Raw genomic sequence first — 14603 nt, forward strand, 5'->3', positions numbered from 1 at the left:
CTTATTTCTTAGGCTTCTGGCATCCCCACAGTATTTAATTAAGCATTTAATTATGCATATATAGGAGTGGCCTAGTGGTTAGGGTGGTGGACTTTGGTCCTGGGGAACTGAGGAACTGAGTTTGATTCCCACTTCAGGCACAGGCAGCTCCTTGTGACTCTGGGGAAGTCACTTAACCCTCCATTGCCCCAGGTATAAATAAGTACCTGTATATACTATGTAAACCCCACAGAAAGGCAGCATATCAAGTCCCAGTTCCCTTTCCCTATTTGAGATTCTACATGGAATGTTAATGTTGCTATTCCACTAGCAACATTCCATGTAGATGCCTGCCCTTGCAGCCGCGCAGGCTTCTGTTTCTATGAGTCTGACGTCCTGCACGTATGTGCAGGACGTCAGACTCACAGAAGCAGAAGCCTGCGCGGCCGCATTGCTGGTCTGCAAGGGGAGGCTTCTACATGGAATGTTGCTAGTGGAGGAGTGGCCTAGTGGTTAGGGTGGTGGACTTTGGTCCTGAGGAACTGAGTTTGATTCCCACTTCAGCCAGAGGCAGCTCCTTGTGACCCTGGGCAAGTCACTTAACCCTCCATTGCCCCATGTAAGCCGCATTGAGCCTGCCATGAGTGGGAAAGTGCAGGATACAAATGTAACCAAAAAAAAAAAAAACCTCAAGTTTTACTGATCTAACATTATATGATGTATTTTACTTTCTGTTAATATATTTTGAACATGTTCCTGCTTTTCTAATTGTTATGTAAGCACATTTAACCTGAGTTCTACTCGAGCTAATGCGGGATATAAATGTCATAAATAAATACATTAAATTAATACATTTGCATACAGACATTTTAAACAATGTTTGTTATTCCTATTTACAACTTGCTCAGCAGTTGACAGTGATAATATGCAATCTTATTAATTTATTTATTTGTTGCATTTTTATCCCACATTTTCCCACCTATTTGCAGGCTCAATGTGGCTTACATTATGCCGTACTGGCGATCGCCATTTCCGGAATGAGAAATACAAAGTGGTATTGCGTTAAAGTTCATAAGTGATAGAGTAAATTAAGCAGTCAGGTATGGAGAGTTCATTACCGGAATGAGAAATAAAGTGGTATTGCGTTAAAGTTCATTAGTGACAAAGTATATAAGCAATCAAGTATAGAGCATTCAGTTTTATTTTGTTTTTATTTTTGTTACATTTGTACCCCGCGCTTTTGTTCAGTTCTGGTATAAATTTCATTGTCTGGTATTTAGGATGGATCATTGTGGTGAGCCTTTTTGAACAAGTTGGTTTTTAGTGATTTTCGGAAGTTTGTTAGGTCGTGCATTGTTTTTATGACGTTTGGTAGTGCATTCCATAGTTGCGTGCTTATGTAGGAGAAGCTGGATGCATAAGTTGATTTATATTTTAGTCCTTTGCAGCTGGGGTAGTGGAGAATCAGGAATGTGCGTGCTGACCTTTTTGTGTTCCTGGTTGGTAAATCTATCTTGAATATCTTATCTGCTCTTTATTTAAAGACTCCTGGTCTACTATGGTCTCTATTGAAACTTTGCTATTGGGATGCCCTATCTTCCCTGTTGTGGTGATATCTTTTACAGATACGTTATTCTGAACCATGTACTTTTGAGCGACTGTCGACCTTACCCCAGTTTCTAGTTTAAAAGTTGCTCTATCTCCTTTTTAACTGTTAATGCCGGTACCCTGGTGAGAAAGAGAGGGGGTGACACTGGTAAGAAAGAACAGGGAGTGAGACTGGTTGAGAAAGGATAAGAGAGAGAGAAAAGAGAGAAAAGAGAGAGAGAGAGAGAGACTGGTGAGAAAGGGTGAGAAAGCATGAGAGAGAAGGAGAAAAAGTATTATGGAGAAAGAGAGGGAGAGATACTGGTGGATAAAGGGTGGATAACACACTGAAACCTTCTGCTCAGTGTGCTGCTGCGGCTAAGAAAGCGAATAGAATGTTGGGTATTATTAGGAAAGGTATGGAAAACAGGTGTGAGGATGTTATAATGCCGTTGTATCGCTCCATGGTGCGACCGCACCTTGAGTATTGTGTTCAATTCTGGTCGCCGCATCTCAAGAAAGATATAGTAGAATTGGAAAAGGTGCAGCGAAGGGTGACTAAAATGATAGCAGGGATGGGACGACTTCCCTATGAAGAAAGACTAAGGAGGCTAGGGCTATACAGCTTGGAGAAGAGACGGCTGAGGGGAGACATGATAGAGGTATATAAAATAATGAGTGGAGTGGAACAGGTGGATGTGAAGCGTCTGTTCACGCTTTCCAAAAATACTAGGACTAGGGGGCATGCGATGAAACTACAGTGTAGTAAATTTAAAACAAATCGGAGAAAATGTTTCTTCACCCAACGTGTAATTAAACTCTGGAATTCGTTGCCGGAGAAAGTGGTGAAGGCGGTTAGCTTAGCAGAGTTTAAAAAGGGGTTGGACGGTTTCCTAAAGGACAAGTCCATAAACCGCTACTAAACGGACTTGGAAAAATCCAAAATTCCAGGAATAACATGTATAGAATGTTTGTACGTTTGGGAAGCTTGCCAGGTGCCCTTGGCCTGGATTGGCCACTGTCGTGGACAGGATGCTGGGCTCGATGGACCCTTGGTCTTTTCCCAGTATGGCATTACTTATGTACTTATGTACTTATGAAAGAGAGGGTGAGAGTGACTGGTGGACAAATGGTGAGAGAGAGTGAGAAACTGGTGAAGAAAGGGTGAGAAGGGAAGAGGAAGGGGAAGAGAGACTGGTCTACAAAGGATGAGAGAGAGACTGGTGAACAAAAGATGAGAAACAGAAGGAGAGAGAAAGGTCGACAAGGGATGAGAGGGAAAGGTGGACAAAGGGTGAAAGAGAGAGACTGGTGAAGAAAGGATGAGAAAGAGGGAAAGAAAGTCTCAAAGGGTGAGAAAGAGAGGGAGAGAGAAAGGTGGACAAAGAGTGAGAGAGAAAGCAAGAGACAGACCAGTAGACAAAGTGTGAGAAAAGGAGAGTGTGAGTGAGAGGAGAGAGAGAATAGTGGGCAAAGGGTGAGAAAGAGAGGGAGGCATCGATGAAAGAGCAAGGAAGAGACTGGTGGGGTCAGTGTGAAAGAGAAAGAGAAACTAGTGGGGAATTGTGTGAAAGTCCACACTGTTGAGGAGAAGTGGAGGAGGATGAGACAGGTAAAGAGAGTGAGACTGGTGGGGACCAGGATGAGGGGAGGGGTTAAGAAGGGGAGGATGAGAATGTTAGATATGAGGTGGAGGGCAATGAGAGGAGGAGGGATTCCCTCCCCCCACCAGCACCTCATAGATGAGTCTCTCTGCTATTGCAAATTCTGATTTCATGGTTCTTAGTGTGTGAAAGGTTGGCCACTCCTAAAATATGTCAATATTTTCGTCATATTTCTTACATTATCTTTCTCTTTATTTATATAGGCTTCACCACTCAGCGATGGAGACAGTGTGCCAAACTCTCAGTTGACTTTGTCTTTTCTGCTTTTATGGGACAAGCTTGGTACAGTTCACATTCATGGGTCCTGTTTATTCTTGAATGAAGGTAGCAGAGCTTTGCATCCTTGAGTGATAAAGAACAGAGTTGCTGTGTGGGAACTGAAAAGCTGTCTGGAGAACGCTTTGCATATCAAAGGCGGTAGTGATTTACTATCACTTACTGGCACTGGAACACACCATCAGCAAACAGGCTGAGAAACCCCACAGGCTAACAAACAGAGTTGGAGGCTGCAAGGAGTTTAGCTACATCAGCAGTTCTCACCTCCTTCTCTTTCAAAATCTGAGCCCAACAGGTCCTCTCCAGTTTTTCACTATGGGCAGAGAAACCCAAAAGGTTTTACAAATTTTTTTAGGAGCTTACATTCTAAGCAAAATTCTGAAGATCTAGGAAAGAACAGGAATGATAGTTAATTTGTTAGGTATTTCAAAGAAACAGGAAGTCAGTTGGATATTCTTCAATTTTTGCCTTGATTTTTGGCCGTCGTGCGGCATAGCTGGAGAATAGATAGATGAGGCAAGGGCCTGTTGTCAGGATCTGCCATTGTGTTCTGTCAGGTCAAAATTCAGCCACCGAGGTAAAAAAAAATATATATCCAAGTATTCAGCATCATTATCCCAATTGAACATTGATTGTTCACATAATGCAGTCAGAGCGGGAGCTTATATGGCTAGCAGCAATATTCCATCTGTTGTCCAGACATCCTGAGAACTTAGCTCAGCCTTTTAGCTTCTTAAGTTATCCGGTTCATTTATCTGGATTGTGGACTGAATATTGTTACTATCTGGAAAGGTTCCAGGAGTATCTGGCTCCGCCCATGCTCCTCACCAGCACTATTCACATAGGAAGTAAACGTTAGGCACTGAGATGATGTGTGCTATGCACAAATTCTGTATTGGCAATTGTGCATGCAATCATCACTAAAAACCAACCTGTTCAAAAAGGCATACCCTACCGACCCAACGTAAATGTCTACACTCTGCAACACAGCAAAAACTAATCGAACACAACATCACTACTACTACTACTACTACTATTTAACATTTCAAAAGCGCTACCAGGGTTACACAGCGCTGTACAATTTAACAAAGGACAGTCCCTGCTCAAAGGAGCTTACAATCTAAAGGACAAAAAGTGCAGTCAATCAAGTTGGGGGCAGTCTAGATTTCCTGGATAGAGGTACAATGGTTAGGTACCGAAAGCGACATTGAAGAGGTTGGCTTTGAGCAGGGATTTGAAGATGGGCAGGGAGGGGGCTTGAAGTATGGGCTCAGGGAGTTTATTCCAAGCATAGGGTGAGGCGAGGCAGAAAAGGCGGAGCCTGGAGTTGGCGGTGGTGGAGAAGGGTACTGAGAGGAGGGATTTGTCCTGTGAGCGGAGGTTACGGGTAGGAGCATAAGGGGAGATGAGGGTAGAGAGGTAATGAGGGGCTGCAGATTGAGTGCATTTGTAGGTTAGTAGGACAAGCTGATCGGAAGCCAGTGAAGTGACTTAAGGAGAGGGGTGATATGAGCATATCGGTCTAGGCGGAAGATAAGACGGGCAGCAGAGTTCTGAACGGATTGAAGGGGGGATAGATGGTTAAGTGGGAGGCCAGTGAGGCCAGTTGCAGTAGTCAAGGTGAGAGGTAATGAGAGAGTGGATGAGAGTTCGGGTGGTGTGCTCGGAGAGGAAGGGGCGAATTTTGCTGATGTTATAGAGAAAGAAGCGAAAGGTCTTGGCTGTCTGCTGGATATGGGCAGAGAAGGAGAGGGAGGAGTCGAAGATGACTCCGAGGTTGCGGGCAGATGAGACGGGGAGGATGAGGGTGTTGTCGACTGAAACAGAGAATGGAGGGAGAGGAGAAGTGGGTTTGGGTGGAAAGACAATGAGCTCGGTCTTGGCCGTGTTTAGTTTCAGGTGGCGGTTGGACATCCAGGCAGCAATGTCGGATAAGCAGGCCGATACTTTGGCCTGGGTTTCCGCAGTGATGTCTGGTGTGGAGAGATAAAGCTGGGTGTCGTCAGCATAAAGATGATATTGGAAACCATGAGATGAGATCAGCGAGCCCAGGGAAGAGGTGTAGATTGAAAAAAGAAGGGGTCCAAGGACAGATCCCTGAGGAACTCCAACAGAGAGTGAGATGGGGGTGGAGGAAGATCCATGAGAATGTACTCTGAAGGTACGATGGGAGAGATAAGAGGAGAACCAGGAGCGGACAGAGCCCTGGAATCCAAATGAGGATAGTGCAGCAAGCAACATCACCATGTATTTGTTTCTCTACCGGACTTGGCGAACGCCACTATGGTACTATGTAAGCCACATTGAGCCTGCAAATAGGTGAGAAAATGTGGGATACAAATGTAACAAATAAAAAACTATGTACAGGTTGTACTAAACAGATATACTGTATGAAAGTGTGAAGATTTAGCAGTGATTACAGCTTTGTTTTGAGATAACCTCTGAAATGCATAGACGACCCTAAACCAGGTTACTTCTCTTAAAGCCAGTACTCTGTTAACCAATTAGTTCAACACTCTTTGAATCTATTAATACTTTTTTTTTAAGAATCAACTACTGGTTCCTTCCTGTCACTCTAGGCTGAATCTTTATGTGGGTTTGGCAATGTGGCCTGTGTCCCACCCCTGACTCCTTTCTTATGTCCTTCCCTGATCCACACCTCAACCAGTCCCCAAGTCTCACACCAACAGTTCTAGGGTTTCTCCAATAAAGAGCAATCTCCTGACTCAGCCAAAATGTCAATCACAGAATCTCTGAATAATAAATAAATCATTATAGAATACTAGAATGAGGCCACAGTTATGCACCTAACTGTAGATGGAAGAAATTACGCTAACGCAATGGCTGATGGAAATACCGATGCCTAAATGCTAGTATTCCATAACCTGTGTGCATAAAGGTTGGGGAGTGCCCCTGACCTGCCCATGCACCTCCTAGGTCCATGCCCCTTTGCACTTACACACTTAGGATTTTGTGCGCACAGCAGTGGCATAGCCATGGGTGGGCCGGGGCTGGGTCGGGGCCCACCCACTTTGTGGTTAGGCCCATCCAAAATCAGTGCTCTATTGGCATAGCTGGAAGGGATCTGCTTGCTCCACCAACCAAAGATCTCCTCCCAGCAGAAAGAACACTTATACATTGTCCAGCCAGCAGTGTCACTGAGCCACTGCTGCCCTACCCCTCGCACATGCGTAGAGGCTGGCCATGTCAGTAGCTGTGGGACACTACCACCAGCTGAGTAGGGTGTAAATGTTCTTTTTACCCGGATGAGGTCTTCAGCTGGCGGGGCTTGAGGATCTCCACCAGCTTAGGTATTTCTTTTTGTTTGATGGGGTGGGGGGGAGAGCACTATAGGGGGCCACGGGGAGTGGAGACAGCACCAGAGGGGGCCCAAGGAGGGTGGGGAAGAGATGAGTTTTCAGACCCACCCTAAATTTGGCATCTGGCTACAATCCTGGCGCACAGTTTATAGAATACTGATTTAGGGCACCTGTAACTACTAATTAGCATCAATTAACACTGATTATAGCCATTAATTATTAATGCCAATTAGCAGCTCGTTACTCAATCTAGTTATAGTGTTAAGTTGTGCGCACAACAGTGGCGTTCCTAGGGTGACTGACACCCGGGGCGGATCGCCGATGCCGATGCGCCCCCCCCCCCTGGGTGCAGCGCGACCCTCCCACCCCCGGCGAAAGGGCACCTCCCCCCCCAGTGAAAGGACACCCCCCCAGGTGCATTTTTACCTGCTGGGGTGCTGCCGCGCGCCTGTTGGCTTTGCTCGTTCCATGCTCCCTCTGCCCCGGAACAGGAAGTAACCTGTTCCGGGGCAGAGGGAGCACGGAACGAGCGGAGCCAACAGGCACGCAGCACCCCCCCAGCAGTGTGCACCTGGGGCGGACCGCCCCCATCGCACCCCCCCCCTTGGTACGCCACTAGCGCACAAGCATATAGAATTTGGAGGATACTGCAGAGGTGATCTGTAAGGATATTCACTGACACTATTCCCCGGGTTCTATATACGACACCCAAAATTGCCCCAGTTGTACATGCATTTTAATTGTGTAATGAGCTGATAGCTAGCAATAATTTGCTGCGATTAGGATTTGCACATGCATCTTGCTATGTACTATCCTATAGAGATACGCACACAAACCTTTAAGCATGCAACTGAAAAGGGGGTATGGGAGGATCACAGGCATCCACTAAAGATGCACGCAGTATTATAGAATTCAGGGAATCTGCACCTAATGTATGTGCCAGGATTTACACAAGTTTCACTTGGTGTAAATCCCCAAGCCTAAAACAGGGTGCTAATCCCGGTGCTGCATGCTATTCTTTATATGGCTTCCAACTCGGAGTGGCATTTATAGAATAGCACACTGAACTTTTTCAGCACCCAAATTTGTACATAAGTACATAAGTAATGCCACACTGGGAAAAGACCAAGTACATAAGTACATAAGTAATGCCATACTGGGAAAAGACCAAGGGTCCATCGAGCCCAGCATCCTGTCCACGACAGCGGCCAATCCAGACCAAGGGCACCTGGCAAGCTTTCCAAACGTACAAACATTCTACACATGTTATTCCTGGAATTGTGGATTTTTCCCAAGTCCATTTAGTAGTGGTTTATGGACTTGTTCTTTAGGAAACCGTCTAACCCCTTTTTAAACTCTGCGAAGCTAACCGCCTTCACCACGTTCTCCTGCAACGAATTCCAGAGTTTAATTATGCGTTGGATGAAGAAACATTTTCTCCGATTTGTTTTAAATTTACTACACTGTAGTTTCATCGCATGCCCCCTACTCCTAGTATTTTTGGAAAGCGTGAACAGATGCTTCACATCCACCTGTTCCACTCCACTCATTGTTTTATATACCTCTATCATGTCTCCCCTCAGCCGTCTCTTCTCCAAGCTGAAAAGCTCTAGCCTCCTTAGTCTTTCTTCATAGGAAAGTCGTCCCATCCCCGCTATCATTTTAGTTGCCCTTCACTGCACCTTTTCCAATTCCACTATATCTTTCTTGAGATGCGGCAACCAGAACTGAACACAATACTCAAGGTGCGGTTGCACCATGAAGCGATACAACGGCATTATAACAGTACCATTTACTGATTATAGTCCTATTTGGATATTGCCTCTGAATATCCTGATCAGCAGGGCTGGCCCAAGGCAAGATGGCGCTTTAGGCAAAGCTGGCACCCCCCCCCCCCCCCCAGGCGTTTTACCTGGAGCTTTGTTTCAGGGGTCCGAGGAGGGTCATAGGAAGAAAAGAGATTCAGTCATTTAAGAAAGATGTACAACAAGGATCCTTGGGAAGTCAGCCCCCAAAAAGCATAAAGTGTATACAAAAGAAGTAAGGGTGATCTTGGAGACTATGCAGCAAGGATCAGAGGTTCCTATTCTATCTGAACCTGAAAAATCTGTTTGTTAGTGAAGGATTGGAGATCTGTAATCTATCTGTAACTGAAGGTCGGAGATCACTATTTTGGCTGTAAATGAATGATCAGAGATCTGTAATCTATCTATAACTGAAAGATTGGCAATTCAGATTGTCTTTAAATGAAGGATCAGAGATCACTATTCTGTCTGTCAGGGCCGGTCTTAGCAAGTGCGGGGCCCTGTGCAGACCAATTTGGTGGGGTCCAATCCTAGCCCCGCCCTAGCTCCGCCCCCACCCTAGCTCCACCCCATTGATACGATTATTCCATTTTTAGAATTTTTTTTTATTTATGAAATTTCAAATAAAGACAAATGAAGCTAAACTTGTACAAAAAAACTGATTGAAATAATAAGCACAATGCTATCATCATGAAACCTCCCCTCCCCAGAAATTATTCAGTTCAAGTCCACTACAATTAGTAGTTCCAATTCTCATAACAAAGGAGAAAATAAGGAAAAATATTAAGAAAAGATCCAGCACAGTGCTACAGTGTACAAGGTATGCCAGGAATGCTTTATCTGCCTATGGTTGGAGAGAGGTTGAGTGACTCGATGCGGTCCCGGTCCGGGTCGGAGCGGAGGCACGAGGCAGAGTTGAGGCACGCTGAGCGGGGCCCCCTTAGGCGCGGGGCCCTATGCGGCCACCTTGGTCGCCTCTGCCTAAGACCGGCCCTGCTGTCTGTAACCAAAGCATTGGAGATCCCAAGTCTATCTGTAACTGAAGGATGAAACTGAGAGCCTGATTTTGTCTTTAATTGAAGGATCAGATATCTCTATTTTGTTTGTTAACAGAAAGATTGGAGAAATATTCTGTTTGTAAGGAGAGGGATCAGAGATCACTATCCTGTCTGTTAATGAAGGATCAGAGATCTCTAGTTTATCTGTAACTGAAGAATTGTAGATCTCTAATATCTGTAAGTGAAAGATCAGAGATCCCTATTCTGTTGTAATTGAAGGATTGGAGATCCTTATTCAGTTTGTAACTGAGGGATCAGAGACCCCTATTTTGTCTGTAAATGAAGGATCAAAGGTCCCTGTTCTGTCTGTAACTGGTAACTGAAGATAGCGGGCTCCCAAAATAGTTTTTCTTGGTTTCAACTAAAACCGAATCTGTGGCCAAAATTTGCTACTCAGTTTTGGCCGAAACCAAAGTCAAAACTGAAATCAGCCTGGCCTGGCCACCCCTCAGACCAGGAACAGTCCCACTCACTCTCTCCCTCCCTCATTACTTCCTCCTCTGTTGCTGCCGCTGGTTCCCACCCCCCCCCCCAAAAAAAAACCCCCCTCCCTCCTCCTAAATATAAGAAACCCCCCCTCAGACCCACCTGTAGGCCGCTGCCACCGTCACTGCCATCTCCCTCCTCAAGCCCACCAGTAAACCGCCCCATTCCTACCTTACCACCCTAGTAGCTTAATGGCAAGTTGGGGCAGGTGTAATCTCCAGTCAAATACTAAAACAAGTCTGAATGTGGACTTTGGTCTGGTTTCAGCATCGAAACTGAAATTTGGTCAACCTCTAACTGAAGAACTGGAGATCCCTATTCTCTCTGTAATTGTACTCTGTGAAAACTACAACAAAAAATGTTACTATTTAAATTGCTCTGCTTTAAAGAGATTTTCCAAGTAATGACTTTTATTTTGGAACACCAAAATTCTTAGAGATGTATTGCTTTGACTGTTTCAATCTTATGCCTTGGCGCCAAAGGTAAATCCTTCCCACTGTTGGAAGATCTATGTCAGGGGTTTGCAAATGGTCTGTGAGATATAGTGGCACCCTCTAGTCTCAGAGCTAAACTTGGGAGGCAAGGAGGGAGTATTGCAAAAAAAAAAAAAAGTTCTTTATTAGGATAAAGCAAAATCTAAAGTCCCTCTAGCACTGGACTCTAGTTATAGCAACAATAGCAATATACCAGTGTATATAACTAATGCAAAACAAATTTTGTTGAGGGGATACTGGAGTACAGAGAGAAGGGGGCTGGTTCTCTCTCGGAGTGCACCCCATGTTCTTGAGGAACCCAGTGCTAAATCATTCGTAGATGACCTTTTATCTGTCACATTCTCAACCTCTCACTTTCCACTGCGACTGTCCCTGCTGCCTTTAAACATGCTGTGGTCACACCTCTCCTTAAGAAGCCTTCACTCGACCCTATTTGTCCCTCTAATTACCGACCCATCTCCCTCCTTCCTTTTCTCTCCAAATTACTTGAGCGTGCTGTTCACTGCCGCTGCCTTGATTTTCTCTCCTCACATGCTATTCTTGACCCACTACAATCTGGTTTTCGCCCTCTCCACTCAACCGAAACTGCGCTTACTAAAGTCTCCAATGACCTATTACTGGCTAAATCCAGAGGTCAATATTCTATCCTCATTCTTCTTGATCTTTCCGCTGCTTTTGACACTGTCGATCACAGCATACTTCTTGATACCCTGTCCTCACTTGGATTCCAGGGCTCTGTCCTTTCCTGGTTCTCTTCCTACCTCTCCCTCCGCACCTTTAGTGTTCACTCTGGTGGATCCTCTTCTACTTCTATCCCTCTGCCTGTCGGCGTACCTCAGGGTTCTGTTCTTGGTCCCCTCCTCTTTTCTATCTACACTTCTTCCCTTGGTTCATTAATCTCATCCCATGGCTTTTCCTACCATCTCTATGCTGATGACTCCCAAATCTACCTTTCTACCCCTGATATCTCACCTTGCATCCAAACCAAAGTTTCAGCGTGCTTGTCTGACATTGCTGTCTGGATGTCTCAATGCCACCTGAAATTAAATATGACCAAAACCGAGCTTCTCATTTCCCCGCCCCCCCCCCCCCAAACCGACCTCCCCGCTCCCCCCTGTCTTCTCAGCTCGAAACCTTGGGGTCATCTTTGACTCTTCTCTCTCCTTCTCTGCTCATATCCAGCAGATTGCCAAGACCTGTCGTTTCTTTCTTTACAACATCCGTAAAATCCGCCCCTTTCTTTCCGAGCACTCTACCAAAACCCTCATCCACACCCTTGTCACCTCTCGTTTAGACTACTGCAATCTGCTTCTTGCTGGCCTCCCACTTAGTCACCTCTCCCCCCTCCAGTCGGTTCAAAACTCTGCTGCCCGTCTCGTCCTCCGCCAGGGTCGCTATACTCATACTACCCCTCTCCTCAAGACCCTTCACTGGCTCCCTATCCGTTTTCGCATCCTGTTCAAACTTCTTCTACTAACCTATAAATGTACTCACTCTGCTGCTCCCCAGCATCTCTCCACACTCGTCCTTCCCTACACCCCTTCCCGTGCACTCCGCTCCATGGATAAATCCTTCTTATCTGTTCCCTTCTCCACTACTGCCAACTCCAGACTTCGCGCCTTCTGTCTCGCTGCACCCTACGCCTGGAATAAACTTCCTGAGCCCCTACGTCTTGCCCCATCCTTGGCCACCTTTAAATCTAGACTGAAAGCCCACATCAGGTACTACTACTACTACTACTATTTAGCATTTCTATAGCGCTACAAGGCATACGCAGCGCTGCACAAACATAGAAGAAAGACAGTCCCTGCTCAAAGAGCTTACAATCTAATAGACAAATAATAAATAAAGTAAGCAAATCAAATAAATTAATGTGAACGGGAAGGAAGAGAGGAGGGTAGGTGGAGGCGAGTGGTTACAAGTGGTTATGAGTCAAAAGCAATGTTAAAGAGGTGGGCTTCTCTCAAATAGTTATAAAATGTATTTTGCATTCATTATACAAGCGGTTCCCAAATTGTGCGCCGTAGCAAACTCTCAGGGGTGCCACAGAAAATTCTGACCTCCCTCCCGCCACCACCTGAACCGAGAAGGCGACCCCCCAGTCGCCCTAATCCAACATCGCTCCCTACTTTCCCCTCCCACAGGTTCGGAACCTGCTGCTTCCTCTTTCTTCCCCCACCGCCGCTGCAGTTCTTGCAGCTTACATTTTCGGCCTGTCCGCAATTCACTCAGGCACTGTGAGGTCTTCCCTCTGCCGCTTCTGGCTCTCACAACAGGAAATTGCATCAGAGAGGACTGGACGTGGCAGAGGGAAGGCCCCAGAGTGCCTGTGTGAATCACGGATGGCCCGAAAGTGTAAGCTGCAAGCACTGCAGTGGCAGAGGAGGAAGGAGAAGGAAGCGGCAGATTCCAGACCTGCAGGAGGGGAAGGTAGTGAGCAATGCTGGATTTGGGGAAGGCAGGGGTGTGCTGGACTTACGGGAGGAGGGGTCTGCAGGGAATGGAGAGGTGTGCTAGATTTTCTGGGAGGAAGGGGTTTGACTCTGCAGGGAATGGAGAGGTGTGCTGGATTTTCTGGGAGGAGAGGTGTGCTGGAGTGAGAGAGGGGGGCTGCAGGGAAAGGGAGACCTATGTGGTGGAAAGGGGTGGAAACCTATGTGGCAGGGGGATGGAGACTTACGTGGCGGCAGGGGGGGGGGGGTGGAGACCTATGTGGCTGGGGGTGGGCAGGGGTGCCATAAAAAAATTGCTCAGACACAAAAGGTTTGGGAACCACTGCATTATACACTTTGGTGTACTGGTATTCCTTATTATGATAGGCATATACAGATGGTATAGGAAATTATTTAATGCTGTTTGTGAATGTAATTAACTGATTTGAATAATAATTGCACCAGTTAGTTTTAGTTTATTGTGCAGTTAAATTTATTAATGTTTAGAAATGTTTTAAAAAGTACAAAACAAAGGATTAAGAGTCAATTTGAACATTCTTCTCTTAATGAATCCGGTGCCAGATGGAACTTCATTCATGATTATGTCCCACGGCTGTTGGCTCACACAAGATCTGTAAGCTTGGTCCAAAGCCACAAAGTGTGGCTTTATCCAAGAGTTTGAAACAAATATTCCCAGAACCACAGAGCTTTATACCAGATTGTCCCACCACCAGAAAGAAGCATTTTGTTTCTCATGGATATATTCATGTTATGAACAAAGAATGACTCATTTATTATAAGAGGGCTTGTGAATATGTTCTACAGCAGTTTTTCACATGGTCATACTTCCACCATTTTTTAAAACAGGTATAGAAACTATCAGAAATCCAATCTGGGGGCAACAGACATGCTATCTGTTGCCCCTAAAATTGGGCGTGCTGCCGAGATGTGTGTACAACTTAACAAGGCATTAACTATTACTAATTGGATGCTATTCTATAACACGTATCTCTTCAACAAGGCCTACAAAGAGAACCCATAACCTAACTAGATCACCTCACCAATCCACCCCAATTATGAAAGTCTTCCTTCTACATTTATATGCTCAAATCTTCTCTTTTTTTCCTCCTTAATCTTTTTGCATCACTAATTGTATCTGATATCCTGGAATGACAATGTCATAACAGGACTCTGTAAACCACATTGAGCCTGCAAATAGGTGGGAAAATGTGGGATACAAATGCAATAAAATAAAATAAATAAACACTGGGTGTCCAAATCTCATAGCATGTAACCCCAAAGGGGGCATGACTGTGTTAGGGGTATTCTGAAAAATTGCATATTGGCTCAGCTCACTCAACCTGGGCACCAGCATTTACACCTGGTTTCAGCGAGTGTAAGTCTGGCACCCAAAGATAGAGAAGACACTAAAGAAGTAGAGGATGACATACGACTCACAGTTTGGGAGTTGCTGATAAAACCACTTTATAATAGCATCAACA

The sequence above is a fragment of the Microcaecilia unicolor genome, chromosome 1 (assembly GCF_901765095.1).
Source record: "Microcaecilia unicolor chromosome 1, aMicUni1.1, whole genome shotgun sequence".
NCBI classification, from domain to species: Eukaryota; Metazoa; Chordata; class Amphibia; order Gymnophiona; family Siphonopidae; genus Microcaecilia; species Microcaecilia unicolor.